This window comes from Bison bison, unplaced genomic scaffold (assembly GCF_000754665.1).
Source record: "Bison bison bison isolate TAMUID 2011002044 unplaced genomic scaffold, Bison_UMD1.0 scf7180017864181, whole genome shotgun sequence".
Lineage (NCBI taxonomy): Eukaryota > Metazoa > Chordata > Mammalia > Artiodactyla > Bovidae > Bison > Bison bison.
The window spans coordinates 13,217,452-13,244,402 of record NW_011494753.1 but is presented as its reverse complement, the minus strand read 5'-3'; positions in this window follow the sequence as shown (position 1 = coordinate 13,244,402).

The following is a 26,951-nucleotide window of genomic DNA, read 5'->3' as shown; positions in this document are numbered from 1 at the left end:
CTCTGTCAAAGGTTTGACATTTTTCAAAAGACACATTCACTAGACACACTAGTTCTGCCTATGGAAAGATATATGCCTATTATACAGTAAGGGAAGATTTAGAAAGAATGAAAATAATAGAAACAGATGACATCAGGTGTCATCACACAGTGATATAGAATACAAATAATACATAGAAAGTGACACTAAATAGATCGGGTCACAATTTTATGTAAGTATCTTAGGGAAGAGATATATGATTAATTCTCAATCATCCATGGTAATGAGGAAAAGTGAAAGCAGGAAAAATGACCCCAAATTTAAATCCTAATCTTTTATAGAGTTTTAATTGCATCAATTATTATATCAAGAATGACAAAACAGGAAAACCTTAATTTTGAAAGATTTTTTAACGTTTCCCATTTCCTTCTCTAATCAAGTATAAAGCAAAAGATAAATAAATGATGGGAAAGAATGATATTAATAACTAGTCCTTAAACCATTAAAAGCTAAATCTCCGTTTTATTTCATTTTGAACAAACAAACCCTTAATACCAAAATAATATTTTTAAGCAATGGTAATATTCAACCCCTCTTTATTGTTAGATATTCTGTACTTTCTCAGAAAGTAATATTAGAAAATTGCCAACTAAAACTTTTCAAAAATTTATAATTGTTTGTAAGTTTTGATGCCCAGATGAATCATTTGAAAGTAAACAGTTTTCTAATGCAGAGATATTAACAGTGTCTAAAACTATTTTAAGATCTCCATAGAAAGAAAGAAAGAAAGTGAAGTCGCTTAGTCGTGTCCAACTCTTTGTGACTCCATGGACTATAACCTATCAGGCTCCTCTGACCATGGGATTTTCCAGGCAAGAATGCTGGAGTGGGTTGCCATTTCCTTCTCCAGGGGATCTTCCCAATCCAGGGATTGAATTCAGGTCTCCTGCATTGCAGGCAGATGCTTTACCATCTGAGCCACCAGGGAAGCCCAAGGAGACTAAATTGAATGTGTTATTTTAGGCTCCAAATAACCCTTCACAATGGTTTGTAACTGTAAAAGTATATTTTATTCAACATGTTTAATACAAAACAGGATACAAAAATATAAATATTAAAGTAAATGTATCTAAATTTTAATTTTAAATAAACATCTAACTGAGGCATTTCTCTTGAACACACTCATGTGCTCCTGTATTGTTTTAATCCAATATGGCATGTTTTATCATAAATTAGTATTTTTCTGCATACAAAATATTTCTTGATGTAGTATTTATTTTTATATTCACCAAGGCAAGCATATTTCATATCCATTAGTTTTTGAATCACAAATGAAACAGTCAAAAAAATTATTCAAACTTAAACAACCACTTAGATTTGTAGAGGAAATTGAAAATAAGGATAAGTGAAATTTCATTTAGAAGAGGTGTTTAAAAAACTTTGGTCATAAAGAAACAAAAGATAATATATATTTTTTGTGTGTGTGAATTTTATTTTATTTTGCTAGAAATTCCTTTTATTTATTTATTTATTTATTTTTTTAGGATGGGGAACACGTGTACACCCATGGCGGATGCATGTTGATGTATGGCAAAACCAATACAATAATGTAAAGTAAATGAAAAATAATAATAAAGATAATATTTTAACTCATATCTTTCTGCATGGAGAGGAAAAAGAAAAAAAATCTATTTAGATTTGTGTATTCTAAGGGATTCCCAGGTGATGCTAGTCCTAAAGAACCCACCTGTCAATGCAGGAAATATAAGAAACATCAGTTTGATCCCTGGGTCGGGAAGATCTCCTGGTGAAGGGCAAGGCAACGCACTCCAGTATTCTTGCCTGCAGAATCCCATGGACAGAGGAGCCTTGCGGACTACAGCACATAGAGTTGCAAAGAGTTGGACACAACTGAAGCAACACAGCACATACACACAGTGTGTTTTAAGATAGCTTTTGTAAATGGAATACTTTAATTGAAGGATAGTCCTATGAGTAGAGAGTACACAGTTGGAAAACAGGGAGAAAATACACTGCAAAGATACTTAAGAGATCCCAAGGGACAAAGAATTTAGGTTAATTATAGGGGAAAACTTTCTAATGAACTTCTGAGAAAAAAAAATCTAGAAAACTTACTTTAGGAGATCTTAAAACAGAATGCTGACTTAATTTACATGGTTGAAATAACTCACAGGTTAGAAATTCAAATAAAAGATCCTTCATTTGATCTATAAAGTTGTCTAGTTTGTACATAGGTATAATAAAAAACATGCTGTTCAGATATTTCCTGGTAGACATTTTAATTCTGATTTCAGCACAGAGTAGTAATGATCCAAATGATGTTTGTACCACACAACGTCCAAGACTTTTTTTCTGTTTTCTAACTCTGTGCAGATGAGTGCTGTTGTGAAAATGACTATCTATTGCCTCTTAAAAACACTTAACATAGTTTCTTGAAATTCCTTCAAACCTAAATCTACTTACATAAGGGCCAAACATGTGTTGTGTGAGTATGCATACATATGCATATACATACATATGTGTGTCTACATTATGTACACATTATGTATATATAAATTCTATATCAGGAAGGAAACATTCACCAAAACTGTAACGAAAGCATATGGTCTTTGAACGACAGAACTCTTTCTCACTACACATAAATGGATGGATAGATAGATTTCCTTATGTCACAAATGATAGCTCATCAATAACAAAGAAGATGACACCTCCCTTCATGGGGCTTTAAAAGAGAAGAGAATCAGTAGGTGGATTTTTAGATGGAGAAGGGTAATTGTAGAAACAGATTAGATTCATTCTGCATGACTTTTACTTTATCCTTCATTTCTCTAGCAGTGGTTATTATAATGCTTAGTCAAAAGAAATATATTATCCATTAATTTTCCATTAAAATCGTGTCTTGCTTAGGGTAATAAAATTTAGAAGTTTCCCAGAGGTCAATTGGCATGATAAGTCAAATTTCTTATGTGACGCCTTTTGACCTTGCAATTCTATGTTTAGAAATTCATCCTAATGAAATTAACTGAGGACCGTGCAAGTAATAAACTATAAATAAGTTTATCGTGTTATTCATTACAGCAAAATTAATTAGAAAAATATAAATGTCCAACTATATATATACATACATACATATATATATTCTATGCATAAAACAGGATACTTTGCAACCATGAAAATTATGTTATAAATCACAAAATGCTTCTGACAAACAGCATGTATAAGAATTACATTCATGATTATTTTTGAAATATTAGCATAACAAAAATACATTTAAAAGTCCATTTCATTTCCTTTATTATGTCTCTTCCATCTACATGAATAAAATAATTTACATTTGAATTGCTCCATTCTTTTTTCTACTTCTATAATCTCGATAATCAAATCTGAATCTTAACAGGAATTTATGTCTAAAAGATTATTGGGCATTCCCATAACATACTTTCAACTTCTGTACCAATGGGCAACTTCTCAGGAATTATAGATGACTTTAACTGAGTTGAGAAATTTTAAAAGGGATTCCTTTGCCAAAGAAAGGGAATACCCAAGAATCCTCAAACTACTGTACAACTGCACTCATCTCACACACTAGCAAATGCTCAAAATTCTCCAAGCCAGGCTTCAATAGTACATGAACTGTGAACTTCCAGATGTTCAAGCTGGATTTAGAAAAGACAGAGGAACAAGAGATCAAATTGCCAATATCTGCCGAATCACAGAAAAAGCAAGAGAGTTCCAGGTAAACATCTATTTCTGCTTTATTGACTATGCCAAAGCCATTGACTGTGTGGATCACAACCAACTGTAGAAAATTCTGAAAGAGATGCGAATACCAGACCACCTGACCTGCTTCCTGAGAAATCTGTATACAGGTCAAGAAGCAACAGTTAGACCTGGACATGGAACAACAGACTGTTTCCAAATCAGGAAAGGAGTATGTCAAGGCTGTATATTGTCACCCTGTTTATTTAACTTATATGCAGAGTACATCATGAGAAATGCTAGACCGAATGAAGCAAAAGCTAGAATCAAGATTGCTGGGAGAAATATTAATAACCTCAGATATGCAGATGACACCACCCTTATGGCAGAAAGTGAAGAAGAACTAAGAGCCTCTTGATGAAAGTGAAAGAGGAGAGTCAAAAAGTTGGCTTAAAACTCAACATTCAGAAAATGAAGATCATGGCATCTGGTCCCATCACTTCATGCAAAGAGATGGGGAAACGATGGAAACAGTGACAGGCTTTATTTTGGGGGGCTCCAAAATCACTGAAGATGGTGACTGCAGTCATGAAATTAAAAGACACTTGCTCCTTGGAAGAAAAGTTATGACCAACCTAGACAGCTTATTAAAAAGCAGAGACATTACTTTGTCAACAAATGTCCATCTATTCAAAGCTATGATTTTTCCAGTAATCATGTGTGGATGTGAGAGTTGGATATAAATAAAGCTGAGCATCAAAGAATTGATGCTTTTGAACTGTGGTGTTGGAGAAGACTCTTGAGAGTCCCTTGGAATGCAAGGAGATCCAACCAGTCCATCCTAAAGGAAATCAGTCCTGAATATTCATTGGAAGGACTGATGCTGAAGCTAAAACTCCAATACTTTGCCCACCTGATGTGAAGAAATGACTTTTTGAAAAGGCCCTGATGCTGGGAAAGATTGAAGGCAGGAGGAGAAGGGGTCTACAGAAGATGAGATGGTTGGATGGCATCACTGATTCAATGGACATGAGTTTGCGTAAACTCTGGGAGTTGGTGATGGACAGGGAGGCCTGGCGTGCTGCAGTCCATGGGGTCGCAAAGAGTTGGACATGACTGAGTGACTGGACTGAACTGAACCAAGGCGCAAAGGCCTTGCATGGTGCCTGGAAAAGAAAACATTCTTAATTTTGAAAACTTTCCAGCAATCATCTTCCTTTCAAAAAAATAAATACAAAAAGATGTTCAATGTTTCCAGGTAAACAATTGAAGGAGGTAATAAAATTATTCTTGATCTCATACATTTGTCAAGATCTGAATTGATATCTGGAAGGATATTGACCAAGGCATTCATTAAATGTAGCTTTCTGCTTCCCTGATAGTGCAGTTAGTAAAGAATCCACCTGCAATTCAGGAGACCTTGGTTCAAATCCTGAGTTGGGAAGATCCTCTGGAGAAGGGATAGGCTACTCATTCCAGTAATTTTGGGCTTCCCTTGTGCTCAACTGGTAAAGAATCCGCCTGCAAGGTGGAAGACCGGGGTTGGATCCCTGGGATGGGAAGATCCCCTGGAGAAGGGAAAGGCTACCCACTCCAGTATCTTCTCAGTATTACTGACACAAGCCATCACTTTTAAAATAAATTGTTCAAATATTAATAAGATATCAGCACAAATTTTAAATTATGAAAACACAATCTCACAAAATAATATTATTATATAAGAATTGACATAGAGAAAAATCAGGAATCTGGAAATTGTCAGAGAAGACTTTAGAGTTATAATTCACAGGAAAGAGTGATAATAATTTTTCTGGGTAGCAAACTGGAAGACATAGATAAAAAAAAAACAAAAAACAAGATGTTGACCACTGTTAAATAAATGGGATTTCCAATGCCTTTGAAGAAATCAGGATCTTTTAGCTTATAGTGGCAGCGGTCATTATGCACACCAAGAAGGCAGAAGTAAAACATACCTCAATACACCTAACCCAAGGACACAGACAGCATTGAGAGGAGATGATAGCCCAGTAGCAATAAGACTGTTTTTCTAGCTGATAAATGCAATAGAAAGAAGGATGAGCTATACAGACTCCTGAAGCTACCACAAGGACAGTGTAAAAACAGATGGTGAGCTGCACATAAAAATTACGGCCTAGACAAGTTGCAGGTATATGACCCAACCAGTACAGACAGTGCAGCTCTATCTACCTTCACATACTACCCCTGAGGGAGGGAAGAAATCTTCTTTGCTGCATGTGAGTGCGAGGGACTTGACCCAGGGATGGAACCCACGTCTCCTGCATTGCAGGCAGATTCTTTACCATCTGAGGAAGCCCTGTGGGGGACATGGCATTGAACTATTGTTGATATTCAGGAATCTACAGTGCTCTAGACTGTCTAATTGTAATGTTTAATATGTGACATCTATGAATCTGAGCTACTTAAAACCTTTAAACTACTGTAAGTTAACTAACTGATTAGCTGCATTTAAAAGAAATAAATTACACATGCAGAAAATTTAGGAACTTTGAAAATTATGAAAATAAAAATCATCGTTATCGTGGAACCCTTCCTGCAGATATATATTGAGATTCCGTGCTTCATCATTTCAACCACAATCTGCAAAATTTATAATGTCTGTTGTGCTTTTGTCCTTTCAACACACCTGCCTGGCAAAACTGTAGAGTTGGATGAATCCAATTATCTGTTTTCTCTAAGCTTGCACCTGGGTAGTTAAACCCAGCTGCCAGTGTACATTTATGGCTGAATATTGAACAGATTTTCAAACTTTCTGGCAACGACTCTACTTCTCCTAGTCAGGTGTTTTTCCTCATTCTTCATAATGACTATTTTAAACCTCTTCTACTTTCTTCACCCTCTACCCTCCCTTCTATTCAGAAGAAGACATTGCTTCTGCTTTAGAAAGTAAACAAGCCAGAAGAAAGGGGAAACTCATAATTCCATGTCCATATGTGCAAAGCAGCCTATCTCTGCCCTCATCCTATCCTGTGTCTTTTTCTTACAACTCTCCTTCCACCCACTAACTGCCCATCTTCAGCATTTATACATATTTAATTCTCTCAACTCATAAAAAGTACAAACATACTTTTCCTTCAAGCCCACACCCTTTCCTTCTACTATTTTTTTTGCTTTTGCAATAACATGTAACTTGATAGATGAAATGTATCAAAAATATGCCTTCTCCATTCACTTACTTCCCCCTGCACTCCTCATTGCTGTTCAACTGAAATCTCTTTTGCCAAAATTCAAGGTGCACTTCTGTCTGTGATCTTCTATTAGTTTCTTTATATCTGAATATCCTTTGGCATGCTGATCACTTCTTCCTTCTCAACTCTCTTTCTTTTGTTTCTATGGAACTCACTCTCCTGGTTTTCTTCTGCTCTTCATGCCCTCTTTCAATTTTTCTGGTTGACTTGTTCACTAAAAAATTATTTGTCATCATTGGAGTTTTTTAAGATTCTTTCTGAGGTTCTCTTATGCATGGCATACAATGCTGTATGGCACATTTATAAATACAAATATTTCATGCTCTCCTTTGAATTTCAAGTACAAATAGCTTTATAATTGTCATCTCGAGATGAACTTCTTTTAGACACTCAATTCCTCAAAAGAAATCTATATTCTCTATCCCTCAGACTTATTTTCTACCCAATTTCAGGCCTTATTTCTAATCCAAAACACTCAAGTATTCAAACGAAAGACCTGAAAACCACTTACCTTGTCTCTTTAAAATCTGATTCCCAGTTTTTATATCTTGGTGACACCACTTCCTAATTACCTCTCTACTTATCAACTTATATCCATCTCTACTACCTTGATCATCCACCCTGAGCAACCTTTCTCCTCTGAACTCATTTAGTAACCTCTCTGAAAACATGCCTTAATTTGTCATTCTCACATCTAAAGCTTCTAAATATATCTTCATTTCTCTTAAATATAAAGACTTAGGTTCTTTATAAGAAATACAATCCCTCTTATCAAGCCTCATCTGCCAAGATATTGTGGCTTGGATAATCCACAACTCTTTCCAACACAGTTCCTCCTTGTTGGAAAAGCTATTCCCTTTAACAGTTTGTTGTGTAGCTAGGAAGCTTTGCAACATTTTTCTATACTATATGTACATATAAAGTGAAACTAAAATCACCAGTTTAACATGTGCTAAACTGGATGTGGGTTCTTAAGGTGTCATTTAAGTGTTTAAGAAACAATAAAATTTTTATTTTCCAGATTAAAAAAGTGTTGTCACTCCCTCTTCTTCCCTTGAATATGGAAATGGGAGGTGGAGTTACAGTGACCATCTGTGAACCTATGAAGCATTTTAAAAAGGGAAAAAGCCAAATATTAAGAATGGCAAAGTAAAAAACACAGAAATAGCCCATGACATACATGAGCAGGTAAACCAATAGATGTGAGAAAAATGAGCCTCTTTCTGTAAAAAAGATTTTAAAAGTTACTTGCTATAAACACATTCCCAATAATACAGTGTCAGACTTCATAGCTTTCTCCTTGGCTTTTAGCTTTGGACATATGATATTTTACTTAAAATACACACACACACACACACACACACACACACACACACACACAATTCAGGCATAATTCAACAGGGGTAAATGCACAGGACCTCCGTGTACTCTTTGGCCTGTGATTCCTAGGCACATTGGCCTTTCTAGACTTTCAACTTTCTCTTCCATTGAGGGAGGTCTCCTGGTTCTGCTTGGGTTCCTACTCATTTCTCTGTGGCCTACACAGTCTCTCCAGACAGGAAACTGGAGCAATTGTAAGGCTCATTTTGCTTCCCTGTCTCAGGAATCACTCGTCTTCACTGCCTGATGCCCAATGTCTGAAACCCATTTTTCTCTATTTTTAGTTGTTTCAGGGGGGAGATATTAAAGTCCATTGACTATTTCTTATGGCCTCAGCTGAAGTACAAGATTGGCAAACTCTAATCCACAGGGACTTACATGCAAGAGCAGGGAGAAAACAACTGGGTAATTTTTAACTTTGTTAAAGACATGTTTTGTTTTGCGGTATAAGATTTGAAACCAACTGGTGAGAAGCGGATTATCATGTATGAAGCCAAATTTCCTTGCAGCCTCCAATTAGTGTGCTAATAACAAAATGATGGGCCCATGGCCATTTGAGTGGGGCTAGAATAGTTAAAAATTGCAGTGAAATCTGACAACCCCACACATCAACTCCTGCTGTTCCCATTCGCTTGGAATGATGTATCCCTTCAGAAAGTAAAATCAAACCTAAAGCATCCACACTAGGTCTGAGTTAACATCACAGAGTATATAAATTTGAAAAGGCTGGAGTTTCCCAGATATGGATTCCCAGTTATCCCCAGAGAGGGCAAATAGTGGAAACTTAAACTGGGTGGGTAAAGCCTCAGAAAATGTGTTTTCTAAAAGTCCATGATTCCAGAAGATTTCTAGTTTGCTATTTACACAAAATTCTCAGAAATAAACATCATAGACAACTGACAGAGATTTTATGGGAGTTAAACTGTCAAAAAATCAGTTCTGGTAAAAAGCTACATTCTCTTACAATAAAACCTGTAAGTACCCAATCTCTAGGGAGAAGCTTACTGCCTGAAGGCCCTTGTTTTAGTTTGTACTGAGGCTCGGCTTCATCCCTTTCCTTTCAAAATCTTGTTTTATATTCCAATATTAGCAGTTAAATTTATTTATGTCCCTCTACAGAATTTGGAGATGAGTTTCACTCTCTTTCTACTAAGAAAAGACAATATTTTCCACTCCTAATTTTTATTTTTGTCTTCTATTAATTAAATTTACATTTATTGGGATTTCATTTTAGATTTAAGTAGCATGGTTCTCAGTCTTATCAATTCTAGTATTTTCCCTCTATTTTCTTCTGTGTTATAATTTTTCTTCCTCATCACTGTATATTTTCTTATACCTTTCTGTAATTACTACAGCTGAAAGTATTTTCCTTTTGTTTAAATGGCTGAAACATGTAATACTGTGATTTAACTTCTAAATACAGCTTTAGTTGTTCAATTTTTACATAATTAGTTTTCCAAAATAGTTTTCATTGCCTATTTGATGTCTTATGTTCAGAAAAGTGTTTTCTAATTTGAGGTTATTTATGTATTTTTAATAACCTGTTGATACAACATGTAGATTTCATGCATTCTTTTTGTATTTTAATCTAAGAACATGTGTGTCTTCAACGAAGCTTGATTCTTGAAAATGACCCAAGTTATATGACTTAACTAAAAATGCAATTCTCTTCTATAATTATATTATTTTAAACTTATAGTTCCCTTTGTCTATTTAACATTTCTATGTTTGTCTATTTAAGATTCCATAGATTAACATTGGTATACTGATATTTTTCCCAGGGACTTATTTCCTGCCAGTTCACCACGAATCTCCATCAGTATCTTTCATGTAAGCAACATACTACAGCAAAAGTAACCTCTCTTTTGCCCTGATGCTGCTCAGGCCAGGTTTTAAAGTTTATATTCTTCGGTTATATTTACATACTTTGATATAAAATCTGACTTTACATTATCTATATTTTATTCCACCCACCCTTTTATTTTAGTTTTTTCCTATTTTTTTTGAATGCAGATTTTTTTTTTCTTTTCCCTGAATAGAATATATCCAAACCTCTGTGGCTCTGAGTTCTCACATTTGCCCCATAATTATTTAATCTTTTTCTTTTTTCTCAAGATTTCACAGCTTCATTGCTATATTGCTAAACAAATATTTTTAAAATTTTAATTTATTCTGATTCAAATAATAATAAATTCACCAATTCCTCCATATTTTATAAACACTATTGTTGTAGAGAAATTTTTTTTTCAGTAAAGCCAAGAGTTACTTTTATTTTCTTCACTATTCTTTACTTAGCCTTGACTAAAAAGAGATATTTCTGGCCTTTATCTTTTTTGCATAAGACTTTTGTTTTTTTCTCCTCACTGCCTTATTTCCTACTGATAAAGTCCTCCTCTCAGATGTGAACCTGAAGCTAAGTTGATGTACACTATCTTAAACCAAATTTCTGGCTCCCTAGGGCTTCCTTGGTGGCTCAAACAGTAAAGAATCTGCCTGCAATGCAGGAGACCTGGGTTCCACCCCTGGGTTGGGAAGATGACCTGGGTTCCATTCCTGGGTGAGGAAGATCCCATGGAGAAGGGAATGGCAACTCACTCCAGTATTTTTCTCGGAGAATCCCATGGACAGAGAAGCATGACAGGCTACAGTCCACGGGGGCGCAGAGAGTCGGACGTGACTGAGTGACTAACACTTTCACACTTTTTTCACAGATAATAACAGATCCAGGTTTTATGTAGCCTGAAGCTTTTACAATTTTAGGAATTTTCTTCAAGAAAAAGAATACAAAATTGCAGAGACAAAATGAGTTGCAAAATTGGTATAGAGGATTTAGAATGAGTAAATGAAGTCAAAACAAGTATTGGTACCTTGGAAATCTCAGTATCTCTCTCTCTCTTTAGTTAACTTACCAGAAATTTTACATAGAAATGCCTTCTGATTGCCAGTTGCTATCCCTTCCCTCTCCTATTTTTTATACCACCACCAGAATCCCCAACCCATTAGAATACTCTCCTTGCTACTCAAATTGTAGCCCATGGACAATTTTGTTCAAAATGCAGAGCAAAACTGGCCACCGCTCAGACCTAGTAACTCAGAATTTTGACAATGTTCCCAGGTGATGCACGTGCACATTAAAAGCTGAGAAACACTGCTAAGCAAACCAAACCCCTCTGCAAGTAAAGGGCCCTGAACTTCAAGAAGCAGCCTGCTGAGGAAATCAGCTTTGCCCTGAAGATAACTTCAGCTCACTCCCACGGCTTGGCCTTCTTGCTGTGAGGGGAGTTTATTTCTAAGTAACACAGGACATCTGTGGTTCTGCAATGGCTCTGTGCGGTACACGAAAGCTCACCTGTGCATGCGTTCACTTCACTGAGGGCCCTTCCAGCCTCTGTCCTAACAATTGCTCATTTCACATTCCAGGATGCAAAGATAATGACAAACAAAACTGAATTTTCTTTGCAGCAGATTCCCTCTAGGCAGTTAGAGGAGTTCATTAGAGGAGCGATTTGATAAACCAGTTCTGAATTGGGCCTTCAGGGCCTGTAAGTCCTCCAATAGGTCTAGTTAGAAAAAGGAAGGCTAAGGATGTTGTTTTATGGGGAATATTCAGGAAGGAAAGAGAGCGGGCTAGTGACTACTCATAAAAGAATAATGTGGGGGAAAATGTAAACCTCCAGTGAGATGTTTTGCTAGGCGGTCTGCTTTCTAGTACATGGCAGAAACTCTCTTCTGTGTTCCCAAGAATCATCTGTAGAATCAACTTTGCATCCTAGTGCTTTTCCGGAGTAGATTTTCTTTTTCAGGAGAAAAATTGCTGGGCCCTGCTGTGAGGTTGGTACAAAGCAAAACCACAGGCTGTGCGCAGGAGGGTAGCTGCCTGTGGGGTCACTCCGTGCACTGTGGCCTCTCTCTCCACCCCTGCCTTTGTTCGAGGACTGAGGACTATGTAATTGGATGCAGAGTCCTACTGATGAGTCTGGGGACTCATGAGCTCTAGCTGTGTCAGAAGGTGCTCTGCTCTGTGGGAGGCAATGGACTCACTGAAGTTTCACAGTGTTTCAGACAAGGAAGCCTCATCCTTTTTATTTTGAAAAAAAAAAAAGATAAAGTGCTAGTTGCTCTGTCATGTCTGACTTATTTACCCTAAATGTAGTGTTTCATGGATTAAAACCTGAAAGACTGTCCTAAGAGCAGGACAGAAGCTGGGACAGAAGCAGCAGCAGAAGCTGGGATATGTTCTGCTATTTGCACTCCTATTAAACTTTGTATCTCTGATGCCTGCCTGGCTCTCTCAATGGATGATTCGGCAAAGATAAGCAGATTCCATTTACTTGCCAGAGTGTCTTTCATTAAACTCTTTGAAATAATTCTATGGTAGGACAACTTGCCTAGTAATTGCAAGACTTTTCTGGAACTTTTACAAAAAGGAATGTGTCAATTTACAATATTTTCTGAAACTGTTTAGGGAAATTTCATATGGAAAAGTCAAGCTCTGGTAGAAATTGTTTTTAAAAAATGGAGATTTTACTTCTGTCAACTGTATATTGGGTCAAAGATTGTGTTTCATCATCAATCTAAACAATCCATCTCATTCATCTTTTCTTTTAATGAGTTGGGGTATTTTTTTCTCCTTTTTCTTGACTCCCCTTGCTGTCCCAGGAATGCCAACTTTCCAATGAAAAATGGATGGCAGACAAAATTGATGGCCATTTTCAAACTCTTTCACACTGTCCAAAGTGCCCCTCAACAGGCAAGAGAAGATTCATGGTGCAGGAAGTCTTTTCTGTCTTGTATTAGGGAGAAGATTCCTAGTCATCTCTTCACTTGGTGGTAGCAGAAGTTAATGTAAATTTACTGATTACACAGGAAAAAAATCATAGAAATATGTACATTGGCAGTTGCTTTTCAGAAGGTGGTTTATTTTCGCACAGTGGCTGGATGTGCTTTTTCTCCTGAACATGATAACCCAAATTATTCTTTTATATGTGATGGTAAAGAATCTCTGCCTGCAATGTAGGAGACCTGGGTTCAATCCCTGGGTTGGGAAGATTCTCTGGAGGAGGAAATGGCAACCCACTCCAGTATTCTTGCCTGGAGAATCCCATGGACAGAGAGAGGAGCCTGGCAGGCTGCAGTCCATGGAGTCGCGAAGAGCTGGATGCATTGGAGAAGGAAATGGCAACCCACTCCAGTGTTCTTGCCTGGAGAATCCCAGAGACAGGGGAGCCTGGTGGGCTGCCGTCAATGGGGTCGCAGAGAGTCAGACACGACTGAAGTGACTTAGCAGCAGCAGCAGCAGCAGAGCAACTAACAATCTCACTTTCAATATTGACTGTATGTCTATACATTTGAAGCTTTACTTTTTTGTCTTTACCATTTTCAGAAAATGTCAGTTTTCATTCCAATCCCACAGAAAGGGCAATGCCAAAGAATGTTCAAACTACCACACAACTACACTCAACTCACATGCTAGCAAGGATATGCTCAAGATCCTTGAAGCTAGGCTTCCACTGTACATGAACTGAGAACTGCCAGATGCACAAGCTGGATTTAGAAAAGGCAGAGATCAAATTGCCAACATCTGTTGGATCACAGAAAAAGCAAGCACGGGGATTCCAGAAAAAAAATCTGCTTCATTCACTCCACCAAAACCTTTGACTGTGTGGATCACAACAAGCTGTGGGAAATTCTTAAAGAGATGGGAATACCAGACCACTTTACCTGCCTCCTGTGAAATCTGTAAGCAGGTCAAGAAGCAACAGTTAGAAACGGACATGGAACAACAGAATGGTTCCAAATTGGAAAAGTAGTATGTCAAGGCTGTATATTATCACCCTGCTTATTTAACTTATACACTGAGCACATCCCAGGCTGGATGAAGCTCATGCATGAATCAATATTGCTGGGAGAAATATCAATAACCTCAGATATGCAGATTTTACCTAATACAGAAAGCAAAGAGGAACTAAGAGCCTCTTGATGAAAATGAAAGAGGAGAGTGAAAAAGCTGGCTTAAAACTCAACATTTAAAAAAACCAAGATCATGGCATGAGGTCCCATCACTTCATGGCAAAGAGATGAGGAAGCAGCGGAGCGTGACAGATTTTCTTGGGCTCCAAAATCACTGCAGATGGTGACTGCAGCCAGGAAATTAAAAGACACTTGCTTCTTGGAAGAAAACCTTTGACAAACTTAGACAGCATATTAAAAAGCAGAGACATCACTTTGTCAGCAAAAGTCAGTAGAGTCAAAACTGTGGTTTTTCCAGTAGTCACGTATGGATGCAAGAGTTGGATCATAAAGAAGGCTGAGAGCTGAAGAATTGATGCTTTTGAACTGTGGTGCTGGAGAAGACTCTTGAGAGTCCTTTGGACAGCAAGGAGACCAAACCAGTAATTTCTAAAGGAAATCACCCTGAATATTCATTGGAAGGTCTGGTGCTAAACTGAAGCTCCAATACTTTGGCAACGGGATGCAAAGAGCCCAATTGCTGGAAAAAGACCCTGATTCTGGGAAGGATTGAGGGCAGGGGGAGAAGGAGGCAAGAGAAGATGAGATGACTGGATGGCATCATTGACTCAATCAACATACGTCTGAGCAAACTCCAGGAGACAGTGAAGGACAGGGAAGCCTGGCATGCTACAGGCCATGGTGTTGCAAAGAGTTGGACACAACTGAGTGACTGAACAACAACAGCAATCATTTTCAGATGGAAGTTCTCAGCTACCCAGAAAGGTATACTAATATTTAGGTATCGCTTTTTATATCCTTTCTCTGAAAAATAAGAAAAAAAAATCTGTTAATGCTAGTGGAGAGAAAAGAGCTGTCCTATTGTTATGTCCTTTCTCTCTTTGTGATAATTTAACAAAATTGTATTTTATAATCAAGAGTCCTGAATAAGGTCTTTTGAATGTTGTTTGTATAATGCCTTATAGTGTCTTTTCAAGGATTATTTTCAGATGGCACATAATCATTGACTCTAAATAGCACAGCTTGCATCTTAGCAGCAGGTTACAAAAGAATGTCCATTTACATAAACAATATTTTGAACACCATGAGGAAATTCTTCTTTATAATTTCAGATTAGAGATTTATCTTTGCCTCAGGTCTTTTAGTATTTTAAAATATTTTATCTCACAAAATTTCAAGTATCAAAAAAATGAGAACACAGTATAATGAATCCTGATGTACTCATTATACAGTCCCAATAAATATTTTATTTTGCCAATTTTATCTCTGTATCATTGCTGTAATTTTCTACTTTAAAGAAAATCCAAAGCAACTTTTTTTTTTTTTACATTTAATTTTTAGGTAAATACTTCTAAGGGCACATAAAATATAACCTTAATGCTATCACACTTGCCAAAATTAGTTTATTAAAATCATCTACTACAGACTATATTCAAATTTTCAAGATTGCCTAACAAATGTCTCTTTATAACTGATTTATTTAAATTAGGATCAAACAAGGTATATATATATATACTGCATTTTCTTTACCTGTTTTCATGTCCTTTGCTCCATAACAATCCCATCTTTTTTAGGGCTTTCCTTTTTCCAGTTTTATTGAGCTTTATTGAGTTTTTTTTCCCAGTTTTATTTATTTTATAAACACTGTAGAAACTTAAAGTGTACAGTATAGTGACTTGATTTACCTATACTGTGAAAGGATTACTACAGTAGGTTTGGCTAACATCCATTATCTCACATAGACACGATAAAAATAAAAGAAAAAAAAAAGCCTATTTTCTTGTCATGAGAAATCTTAGGATCTACTCCTTTTATGTTTCCTATATATCACACAGTGGTATTCTCTATGGTTATCATACTGTACATTACATTCCTAGTACTTACTTATAAATGAAAGTTTGTACTTTGACCACCTTCCTCCAATATTTCTTTCCTTTAATGCCATAATTTTTAAGAACTAATTTTAAGATCATATGAACACAAGAATGTCTCGCATTCTGGATTTTGGTGACTGATTTCTTATTTTGTTGTTCAAATTGTTCCTTTATCCTTCATTCAACCTATCATTTTGGGGATAGTGAGAATAAGGGCCAGTACTTCCTTTTTTTAAAAAAAATAAGAATACTACACAGTCTGACTCTTTGTGACCCCATGGACTGTAGCCTGCCAGGGTCTCTGTCCATGGATTCTCCAGGCAAGAATACTGGAGTGGGTTGCCATTTTCTTCTCCAGGGGAATCCTCCTGACCTGGTCTCCTGCATTGCAGGCAGATTCTTTACCATCTGAGCCACCAGAGAAGTCAACTAGATAGATAGTTCTATGTATTTTATACTCCATCATGTCAAGAGGCAGATAACCTCGAGGCATCCCAATGATTTGTGTGTTGTCCATCTCATCTCCTCTTTATCTTTCACATCATTTTTTTTTTAAATGCTATCAAAGTAACCAGGACATTAGATTGCATTTGATCTTATGTTTTTTACAAACTGTAATTCCTTAAAGTCAAGAATGATATTTCTTTTTGGTTTCTGATGCCTTGTCTTACTTTAACATATTTTATGAATAATTAAACCTAAGAATAAATTAATGGAAAAACAAGCCAGCCTTGTTAGTTATTTGTCAATTGTTTTACGCATCTAAGGAATAATAGACAAAATCAAGATAGGTAAAGAGTTCCAAAATATAAAAAAAGAAATATTATGCTGCTAAATAGTTCCACAAATAAACTGATACTCAAAACAGATAAAATATACACAAATGAACAGACAATTTATACTATCTAAGCATAAATAAAAATACGCACATATTTTAAAAAATAAAATACTGGAAAACGAAAATTGGCAATAATTCAATATAACACTAGTAAATTTAAAATTTTCACATATTTAAAAAATAAAATACTAGTTGACTTAAAGTGGAAAAAATAAAATATTAGTAAATTTAAATTGGCAATAATTTTAAAAAATTAAATTTTCATTGTTTTCCTCATTGAGAAATACAGTGAATCAGTATTAAAACATATTTACCCTAAAAATGAAAGAACAATTCAAAATAAAAAAATATTAATGTAGAAAAGCAAACCCATCAAATAGAAAAAAAATACTAGTTTTCTTTGCATATGAAAAAAAGACATTTGATAAAATTTATATTTAAAGACCCTTTAAAGGATATTTTCTCAATAAATGATGCCAGAGAAACTGGACAGCTATTTCCAAAAGGATGAAACTGAATCACTACCTTGTACCATATGCAGATAACAAAAAATAGGTTAAAGACTTGAACATAAAGCCTAACCATAAAATTCTTGGAAAAATCATGGGGCAAACCTCCTTCATATTGGTCTTGGTAATGATTATTTTGGACATGACACCAAAAGCAAGGGCAAGAAAAGCAAAAACAAACAAAAGGGACTACATCAAAAAAGAGCTACTGTGCTGTGAAGGCAGAGAAGGAAATGGCCACCCACCCCAGTGTTCTTGCCTGGAGAATCCCAGGGAAGGCAGAGCCTGGTGGGCTGCCGTCTATGGGGTCGCACAGAGTCAGAAAAGACTGAAGCGACTTAGCAGCAGCAGCCAAACAGTGAAGGAAACACCCATGGTGATGGGTATTAACCAGCCTTACTGTAGTGATCATTTGATAATATATATACACAGTGAATCATTATGCTGTACATCTGAAACTAATAGTGTTGTATGCTAATTATATGTCAAAAACACAAATCACATTTTTAAAATCTTCAACATATGATCATTGATTTTCTTTGTAATGAATACTTAGTTCAGTTCAGTTGCTCAGTCCTGTCCGACTCTCTGCAACCCCATGAACTGCAGCACGCCAGGCCTCCCTGTCCATCACCAACTCCCAGAGTTCACCCAAACCCATGTCCATTGAGTTGGTGATGTCATCCGACCATCTCATCCTCTGTCCTCCCCGTCTCCTCCTGCCTTCAATCTTTTCCAGCATCAGAGTATTTTCCAATGAGTCAGCTCTTCACATCAGGTGGCCAAAAGTATTGGAGTTTCAGCTTCAACATAAGTCCTTCCAATGACCACCCAGGACTGATCTCCCTTAGGATGGAATGGTTGGATCTCCTTGCAGTTCAAGGGACTCTCAAGAGTCTTCTCCAACACCATGGTTCAAAAGCATCAATTCTTTGGTGCTCAGCTTTCTTCACAGTCCAACTCTCACATCCATACATGACCACTGGAAAAACCATAGCCTTGACTAGACGGACCTTTTTTGGCAAAGTAATGTCTGCTTTTCAATATGCTATCTAGGTTGGTCATAACTTTCCTTCCAAGAAGCAAGCATCTTTTAATTTCATGGCTGCAATCACCATCTGCAGTGATTTTGGAGCCCAAAAAAATAAAGTTTGACACTGCTTCCCCATCTATTTCCCATGAAGTGATGGGACCAGATGCCAAGATCTTCATTTTCTAAATGTTGAGCTTTAAGCCAACTTTTTCACTTTCCTCTTTCACTTTCATCAAGAGGCTTTTTACTTCCTCTTCACTTTCTGCCATTAGGGTGGTGTCATCTGCATATCTGAGGTTATTGATATTTCTCTCAGCAATCTTGATTCCAGCTTGTGCTTCTTCCAGCCCAGCGTTTCTCATGATGTATAAGTTAAATAAGCAGGGTGACAATATACAGCCTTGATGTACTCCTTTTCCTATTTGGAATCAGTCTGTTGTTCTATGTCCAGTTCTAACTGTTGCTTCCTGACATGCATACAGGTTTCTTAAGAGGCAGGTTAGGTGGTCTGGTATTCCCATCTTCTTCAGATTTTTCCACAGTTTATTGTGATCCACAGTCAAAGCCTTTGGCATAGTCAATAACTCATTATAAGTTGAATGCAAACAAAAAAATGTTTCCCTATATTTCTTAAAACTCATTCTCTCTATCTCATTCCTATCATACTCTTTCTGCAATCCTAGATTTATACGTGCTTTAGGCCTGGTAACTTTGGCCATTGTACTGGAGATCAACCTAACTTTTTTGACTTCATCTGCATCCCCTGTGTTGAGACAAATTCTGTTGTTCTACCAGGAAATGTGACTAATGATTTCTACCACATGAATACTTCAACATCCCTGTCATTCAATGAAATTAAAAATCTAATATATCAAATCCATATTAGACATCAATATTAGTTTTAATTCTTTTTTTATCCAGAACATCTATTAGTGAAAAAGTAGGCTGATTATTTTTACTTTTGTTTTTTCTTTCTTTTTAACCTTCTTAAAGGAGTAAAATAAGTTTTAAAAAGTCTAGTGTAACTGAGCAGGACCCTATAGGGCCTCCCAGAACAGGACTACCTCCAACCTCATGTCCTCCACCTGCCTTTTGTCTGTAGAAAAGTAATAAATTTAATCAGAGAAATGAGAATATCCAGAAAGGAAGGAAAACAGTCAAGAAAGTGAAAATAATAATACTTTAGCCATTAAACAAAATCAAGTACCTTGAGTTCCTCCTCAAGGACTACAGATAAAATTTGGAGCCATGTCTCTGAGTTGTTTTGTAGAGACTGAAACCCCCACCAAAAGAAAGAAGTTAATTCCATGCCATCCACAAGCATGCAGACCCCCCAGACTGAACCAGAAGATTAATGATGTTGACTCCCAGTTACCTCACCACCAGCCAATCAGAAAAGTGTCCATGAGCCAATCACACACTTCACAAGCCCCCTTCCTCATCCTGTTTTTATAAACTTTTCCCTAAAAGCCTTTAGGGAGTTCAGGTCTTTTAAGCTCTAGCTGCCCTAACTCCTTGCTTGAAGCCCTTCAATAGACACTGCGCTTTCTTTCACCACACTCCAGTGTCAATAGATTGGCTTTACTGCGTGAGGGTAAGTAGACCCTACTTGGTTCTGTAACATAATGTTTGGATGACAGCTACAGTCTGGCTAATCCACTGACTAATCATTTAACCAACTTCTCACTATTCAAATGACAGAACATCACAAATTTTAAGCCAGTCATTTGTTTTCACCTGATATCTGGTAAGAATCCTCAAATCCCTACATAACAGATTTGTGGTTCCAGGAGGCCTCGTCAGCAATCAGGAGTGTTCTTTCCTGCATCTGCCTGACTTGGCTTCAGGCCTCCTACTGCTGCCAATAAGATTATTCAGGGTACTATGAGTGCTGGGGCAGAGAGGACAGATACTTAAATATCATCAGAAACAGTTTTCAACATCAAAAGCAAAAGAGTAAGCTACTCTAGATGTCTTTTTAGAAGAATGATGTAAATTGCAATTCTAATTACTGGTTATGGGGATCTGCAGATTGGGAAGACATTATGCCATGTAAAGTTTTTTATGATGCAAGTTTATTTTCTGATCTCACTCTTATTTTGGTGTGAAATAGATATGATCTTACATCCCTGTTTTGCCTGCACTCTTCCCTGTGTACTGCCATGATTGAAAGGATACCCTGATTAATGATATGAAAGGGTGAGTTATGAATTGGGTGAATGTAAGTTAACAGAAAATAATGGACTGCATGGTGATCAGGGGAAAAATAAAAGCTTGTACAGTATTAGAGATGGAGGTATTTAAATGGAAGGTATTTCTTGATTTATCAAGTGATACTATAGAAGTAACAGACAGAAGTTAGAGCAGGTATAGCTGTCTACATCCTCTTTATAACTTACATGTAGGCAGGACTCTGAATATTACCATTTATAGTTTTCTACAGGCCTCTCTATTTTTAGGGGTCTCATTACTGCCATTGTCTTGGTAGTACAATAAATATGAAAGAAAACCCTCATTGCCTATCACATAATCCCTAAATTATTGATATATTTTCAAAGCACGTGTGCCAAGCAAATAGCTCACTGAGGCATAAAGATGAAATTATTGGAAACTGTTCTACACCACCCAATGGCCGTCTGGCTTAGCCTCAGTTAACACAAAGGAAAAGCAGAATGAATAGCATCTGCTTTCAGAATACATAGATGAAACAGATAAACCACAGGACCTGACAAATAGATCTTAAAATTGTAGTAACTCTACACCTCCGTTTTCCTCCTCTGTTTTACTCTGAATTGTTTTGAGCTACTGCTGAGGATATCTTATAAGATTACACTTTAACTGCCACATCTGTATAAACTTCAACAGAGTTGCACTTTGCAAAAAGGAAGCCTGAAATAGAGATGGTAACAAAGCATTCACTTCTCTCCACTCATCATCACTTTATCTTCAAAACTCAATTTGGTCAAAATATTTAAAAACTTAATAATGTCTATGATTAAAAAAAACATGAATTTCCTGTTTTTTATAAACAAATAGATAGATAAATGAACACAGAATTGTGGACTCTATCTCTAATCAATTTGAAAATTTACATGAATATCTGATTTCAATAGTTTTAAAACTATTTTTATACTCTTTTTACACATTATCTGCACAGTTTTTCTTCCTTGTATATAAAGAGAGCCAATGAAAGGAAAAATAGAAAGTTCATATAGTTTAGAGTTTATTATTAGTTTAGAAATTAATCTCATGAATTCTTTTAACAATTTGCCTTCAAATTTTACTTGAGTCAAATTAATACCCCCAATATAAAACTTAGCAGGATGTGCTTCAGGTTTTTCTAAAAAAAAAAAAAAGAAAGAAAGAAAGAAAAAAAAAACTTTAAAAAGAAAACATCTGCTTTCATGATTTCTCTCTTAACATCTTTACTCATAAATGAGTTTCAGTAGGATGAATGCAGAAAGGACTGGGATGAATTTGGACCAAAATTCTATTTCTGAGACCTCCCCTGTTAAAAAAAGGCACAGCTAAAAATGAATAAAACAGCTTTGGTTTAGATTGCTTGGAAATCCTCCCCTCTGCTGCAATTACTGGATGAAATAGATATTAAGCTCAGAGGAGTTCTTCACTCAGTCTCTTTTGCTTCTTGCCTCTGTGAGGGACTGTTTTTCTGATGCCATTATTGGCAGATCGCCACATTGCACCTGCTGATCCACCTGCCTCTCACTGGCGTGCAGTATTTAAAATGTTACGCAATTAAAGTAAATGAGTTTAAAGGGCTGGATTTGCACTACACCTCCTGGAGAGCTGTTGTTCATCCTTAAAAGTGCCTGATGATGGTTTGGGAAGCGCTGCTGCTGGCCTGGCCCTGGGGTGCTGAATTGCTCCCCTTTGAAGAACTCTGTGGTGAATCCCCTCATAAGGATGCTAAATGGTGAGGAAACATAAAGAAAGACATTTTGTACCCTAGGAATCCAGTCTTTATAGAATGAGACTAGGCAGCAAAAGAAAGATTGCAAACTAACTAGAACCATCTAAACTGTTTCCTGATAAAATAACTCTATCTCCACCTATTTTACTTTGTATTTATGAATTTAGTTTGAATTATTTCTTGCAAAGCTCTATACAAAATGTTAAGTAAAGACATCTCAAGAGGGAAAAGTTATCTGCTTATCAGGACACCCTTCAGTGTCTCATCATTTCCATGGTTGTCATAATTATTCTCTGGTGCCTATCTTCCTTCTAAGTATGGTGTGAAATAAATGAAAATGAAGCGGTTTATTTCAGTGCATTCTCTTCTTTAGTATAAGAAGTTTGAGACTATCTAAGGCTGCTGGTTCAGACCACAAAGCCAAGCTTTTAAAGCAAGTTAAATCATTATTCACTGAAAATGCTTTTAGATGCTAGGCATATGGAAGATACAAAAAGAAATTGCTCTACATTTTAAGGAATTTGACATTAGTGATAAGTGGTCACAGAGAATTATTTTATTTGGCATACATTTTACAACTTTATGATCCCTCAAAAGGTACCACGGCACTAGTTACAAGAGAACTGTAGTTTCTGACCAGGCACATAGGGAGCTTGGAAATCACCACTGATTCTCATAAGAAAAAACATGACTGTAAAATCAACAACTCTTAAGTCTACCAGAAGATAAAGGTCACAAGGGAAACGACTCCCCACACAACTGGACTGATAAGCAGACAGAACGACTGAACACTTGGCAGAACAGAAATCTCCACAGGAACCTGTACTGGTTTAAAAAAACATAACTAAGAGCTGTGGTTGACTAAGAGCTGGAGGTTCAGTGTGGGCAAGTCTGAGTGTTAAAAATTTCAGGGGCAGGGTGCAGTCTTAGCGAGGTCCTGCACTTTTATGAGTTTTACCTTGAGGAGTCCTACAGGTTCTCACTATAATGATCAGAGAAAATAAACATATGCTTCCAGCAGGAGAAAAGTAGCCATTTTGAAACACTCCCAGAATATCCTATTCTTCTTAACAAGGACTGCCCTCAAGATAAACTATTTTACCAGAGCCTAACTGACCTTGGAGAAGGCAGTGGCAACCCACTCCAGTACTCTTGTCTGGAAAATCCCATGGACAGAGGAGCCTGGTAGGCTGCAGTCCTTGGGGTCCCTGGGAGTCGGACATGACTGAGCAACTTCACTTTTACTTTTCACTTTCATGCATTGGAGAAGGAAATGGCAACCCACTCCAGTATTCTTGCCTGGAGAATCCCAGGGACAGCGGAGCCTGGTGGGCTGCCGCCTATGGGGTCGCACAGAGTCGGACATGACTGAAGCGACTTAGCAGCAGCAACTGACCTTGGCAAAGGAAAAAACCAACTCCAGCCACCTTGGGTTTCTGAGTGCGAGAAAAGAAACACCCAACCTTACAACCACATCAGTAGAGCTCCTGTATAATAATGGGGGGATAGGGGATGCAATTGAGAGAGATATATATCTTGAACTTTATAAAAGAACACTCTAGGAAAACACAACAGAGGGGCAAAAAAAAAAAAGAGTGGGGGAGGACATCAGAGGAAACTTTACTTCCAATACCTGCAGCTACAGCAAACAGCCTAACCTCTAGCCTGAATATTCATTGGAAGGACTGGTGCTGAAGCTCCAATACTTCGTCCACCTGATACAAAGAACTGGCTCATTGGAAGAGACCCTGATGTTGGGAAAGATTGAAGGCAAGAGGAGAACGGGTTGATAGAGAATGAGATGGTTGGACAGCATCACTGGCTCAATGGACAGGAGTTTGAGCAAACTCAGGGAGATAGTGAAGGACAGGGAAGCCTGGCATGCTGCAGTTCATGGGGTTGCAAAGAGTCAGACATGACTTAGTGACTGAACAACAACAACCTCTAACCAGACAAGCATAAACCTTACATTAAAGACATGTTTATCTCAGTTCCTTTTTCTAATACTAATTCCACTTTCAACAAAAATTCGCAAAACACACTAAAACACAATTTGAAGAGACAGAACATGCATTAGCATCAGATTTAGATATGACAGACACGTTGAAATTATCCTATCATGAATTTAAAACAACTATGATTACTATGCTAAGGGTTCTAACAGGAAAATTGGACAGCATGTGAGAAAGTACAGGTACTATAAGCAAAGAGATGGAAATTTTCAGAAAGAAAAGGAAATGCTAGAAATTAAAAACTGGATGAAATTGGAGCCTATTATACAGAGTGAAGTAAGCCAGAAAGAAAAACACCAACACAGTATACTAACGCATATATATGGAATTTAGAAAGATGGTAACAGTAACCCTGTATACGAGACAGCAAAAGAGACACTGATGTATAGAATAGTCTTTTGGACTCTGTGGGAGAGGAAGCAGGTAGGATGATTTGGAAGAATGGCATTGAAACATGTATAATATCATATATGAAACGAGTCACCAGTCCAGGTTTGATGCACGATACTGGATGCTTGGGGCTGGTGCACTGGGACAACCCAGAGGGATGGTATGGGGAGGGAGGAAGAAGGAGGTTCAGGATGGGGAACACATGTATACCTGTGGTGGATTCATTTTGATATATGGAAAAACCAATACAATATTGTAAAGTTAAAAAATAATAAAATAAAATAAAGGAAAAAAAAAAAAACCACTGTAAGCAAAGGAGAAAAGGAAAGATATAAGCATCTGAATGCAGAGTTCCAAAGAATAGCAAGAAGAGATAAGACAGTCTTCCTCAGTGATCAATGCAAAGAAATAGAAGAAAACAACAGAATGGGAAAGACTAGAGGTCTCTTCAAGAAAATTAGAGATACCAAAGGAATATTTCAGGTAAAGATGGACTCGAAAAAGGACAGAAATGATATGGACCTAAAAGAAGCAGAAGATATTAAGAAGAGGTGGCAAGAATACACAGATCAGATCAGTCACTCAGTCATGTCCAACTCTTTGCAACCCCATGAATCGCAGCACACCAGGCCTCCCTGTCCATCACCAACTCCCAGAGTTCACTCAGACTCACATCCATTGAGTCAGTGATGCCATCCAGCCATCTCATCCTCTGTTGTCCCCTTCTCCTCCTGCCCCCAATCCCTCCCAGCATCAGAGTCTTTTCCAATGAGTCAACATTTCACATGAGGTGGCCAAAGTACTGGAGTTTCAGCTTTAGCATCATTCCTTCCAAAGAACACCCAGGGCTAATCTCCTTCAGAATGGACTGGTTGGATCTCCTTGCAGTCCAAGGGACTCTCAAGAGTCTTCTCCAACACCACACTTCAAAAGCATCAATTCTTCGGCGCTCAGACTTCTTCACAGTCCAAATCTCACATTCATACATGACCACAGGGAAAACCATAGCCTTGACTAGACGAACCTTTGTTGGCAAAGTAATGTCTCTGCTTTTGAATATGCTATCTAGGTTGGTCATAACTTCCTTCCAAGGAGTAAGCGTCTTTTAATTTCATGGCTGCAGTCACAAGAACTGTACAAAAAAGAGCTTCACGACCAAGATAATCATGATGGTGTGATCACTGACCTAGAGCCAGACATCCTGGAATGTGAAGTCAAATGGGCCTTAGAAAGCATCACTACAAGCAAAGCTAGTGGAGGTGATGGAATTCCAGTTGAGCTGTTTCAATTCCTGGAAGATGATGCTGTGAAAGTGCTGCACTCCATTTGCCAGCACATTTGGAAAACTCAGCTGTGGCCTCAGGACAGGAAAAGGTCAGTATTCATTCCAATCCCAAAGAAAGGCAATGCCAAAGAATGCTCAAACTACCACACAATTGCACTCATCTCACATGCTAGTAAAGTAATACTCAAAATTCTCCAAGCCAGGCTTCAGCAATACATGAACCGTTAACTTCCAGATGTTCAAGCTGGTTTTAGAAAAGGCAGAAGAACCAGAGATCAAATTGTCAATATCTGCTGGATCATGGAAAAAGTAACAGAGTTCCAGAAAAACATCTATTTCTGCTTCATTGACTATGCCAGTCTTCAACTGTGTGGATCACAGCCAACTGGGGAAAATTCTGAAAGAGATGGGAGTACCAGACCACCTGACCTGACTCTTGAGAAACCTATATGCAGGTCAGGAAGCAACAGTTAGAACTGGACATAGAACAACAGACTGATTCCAAATAGGAAAAGGAGTACGTCAAGGCTGTATATTATCACCCTGCTCATTTAACACATGCAGAGTACATCATGAGAAATGCTGGGCTGGAAGAAACACAAGCTGGAATCAAGATTGCTGAGAGAAATATCAATAACGTCAGATATGCAGATGACACTACCCTTATGCCAGAAGGTGAAGAGGAACTAAAAAGCCTCTTGATGAAAGTGAAAGAGGAGAGTAGAAAAGTTGGCTTAAACCTCAACATTCAGAAAACTAATATCATGGCATCTGGTCCCATCACTTCATGGGAAATAGATGGG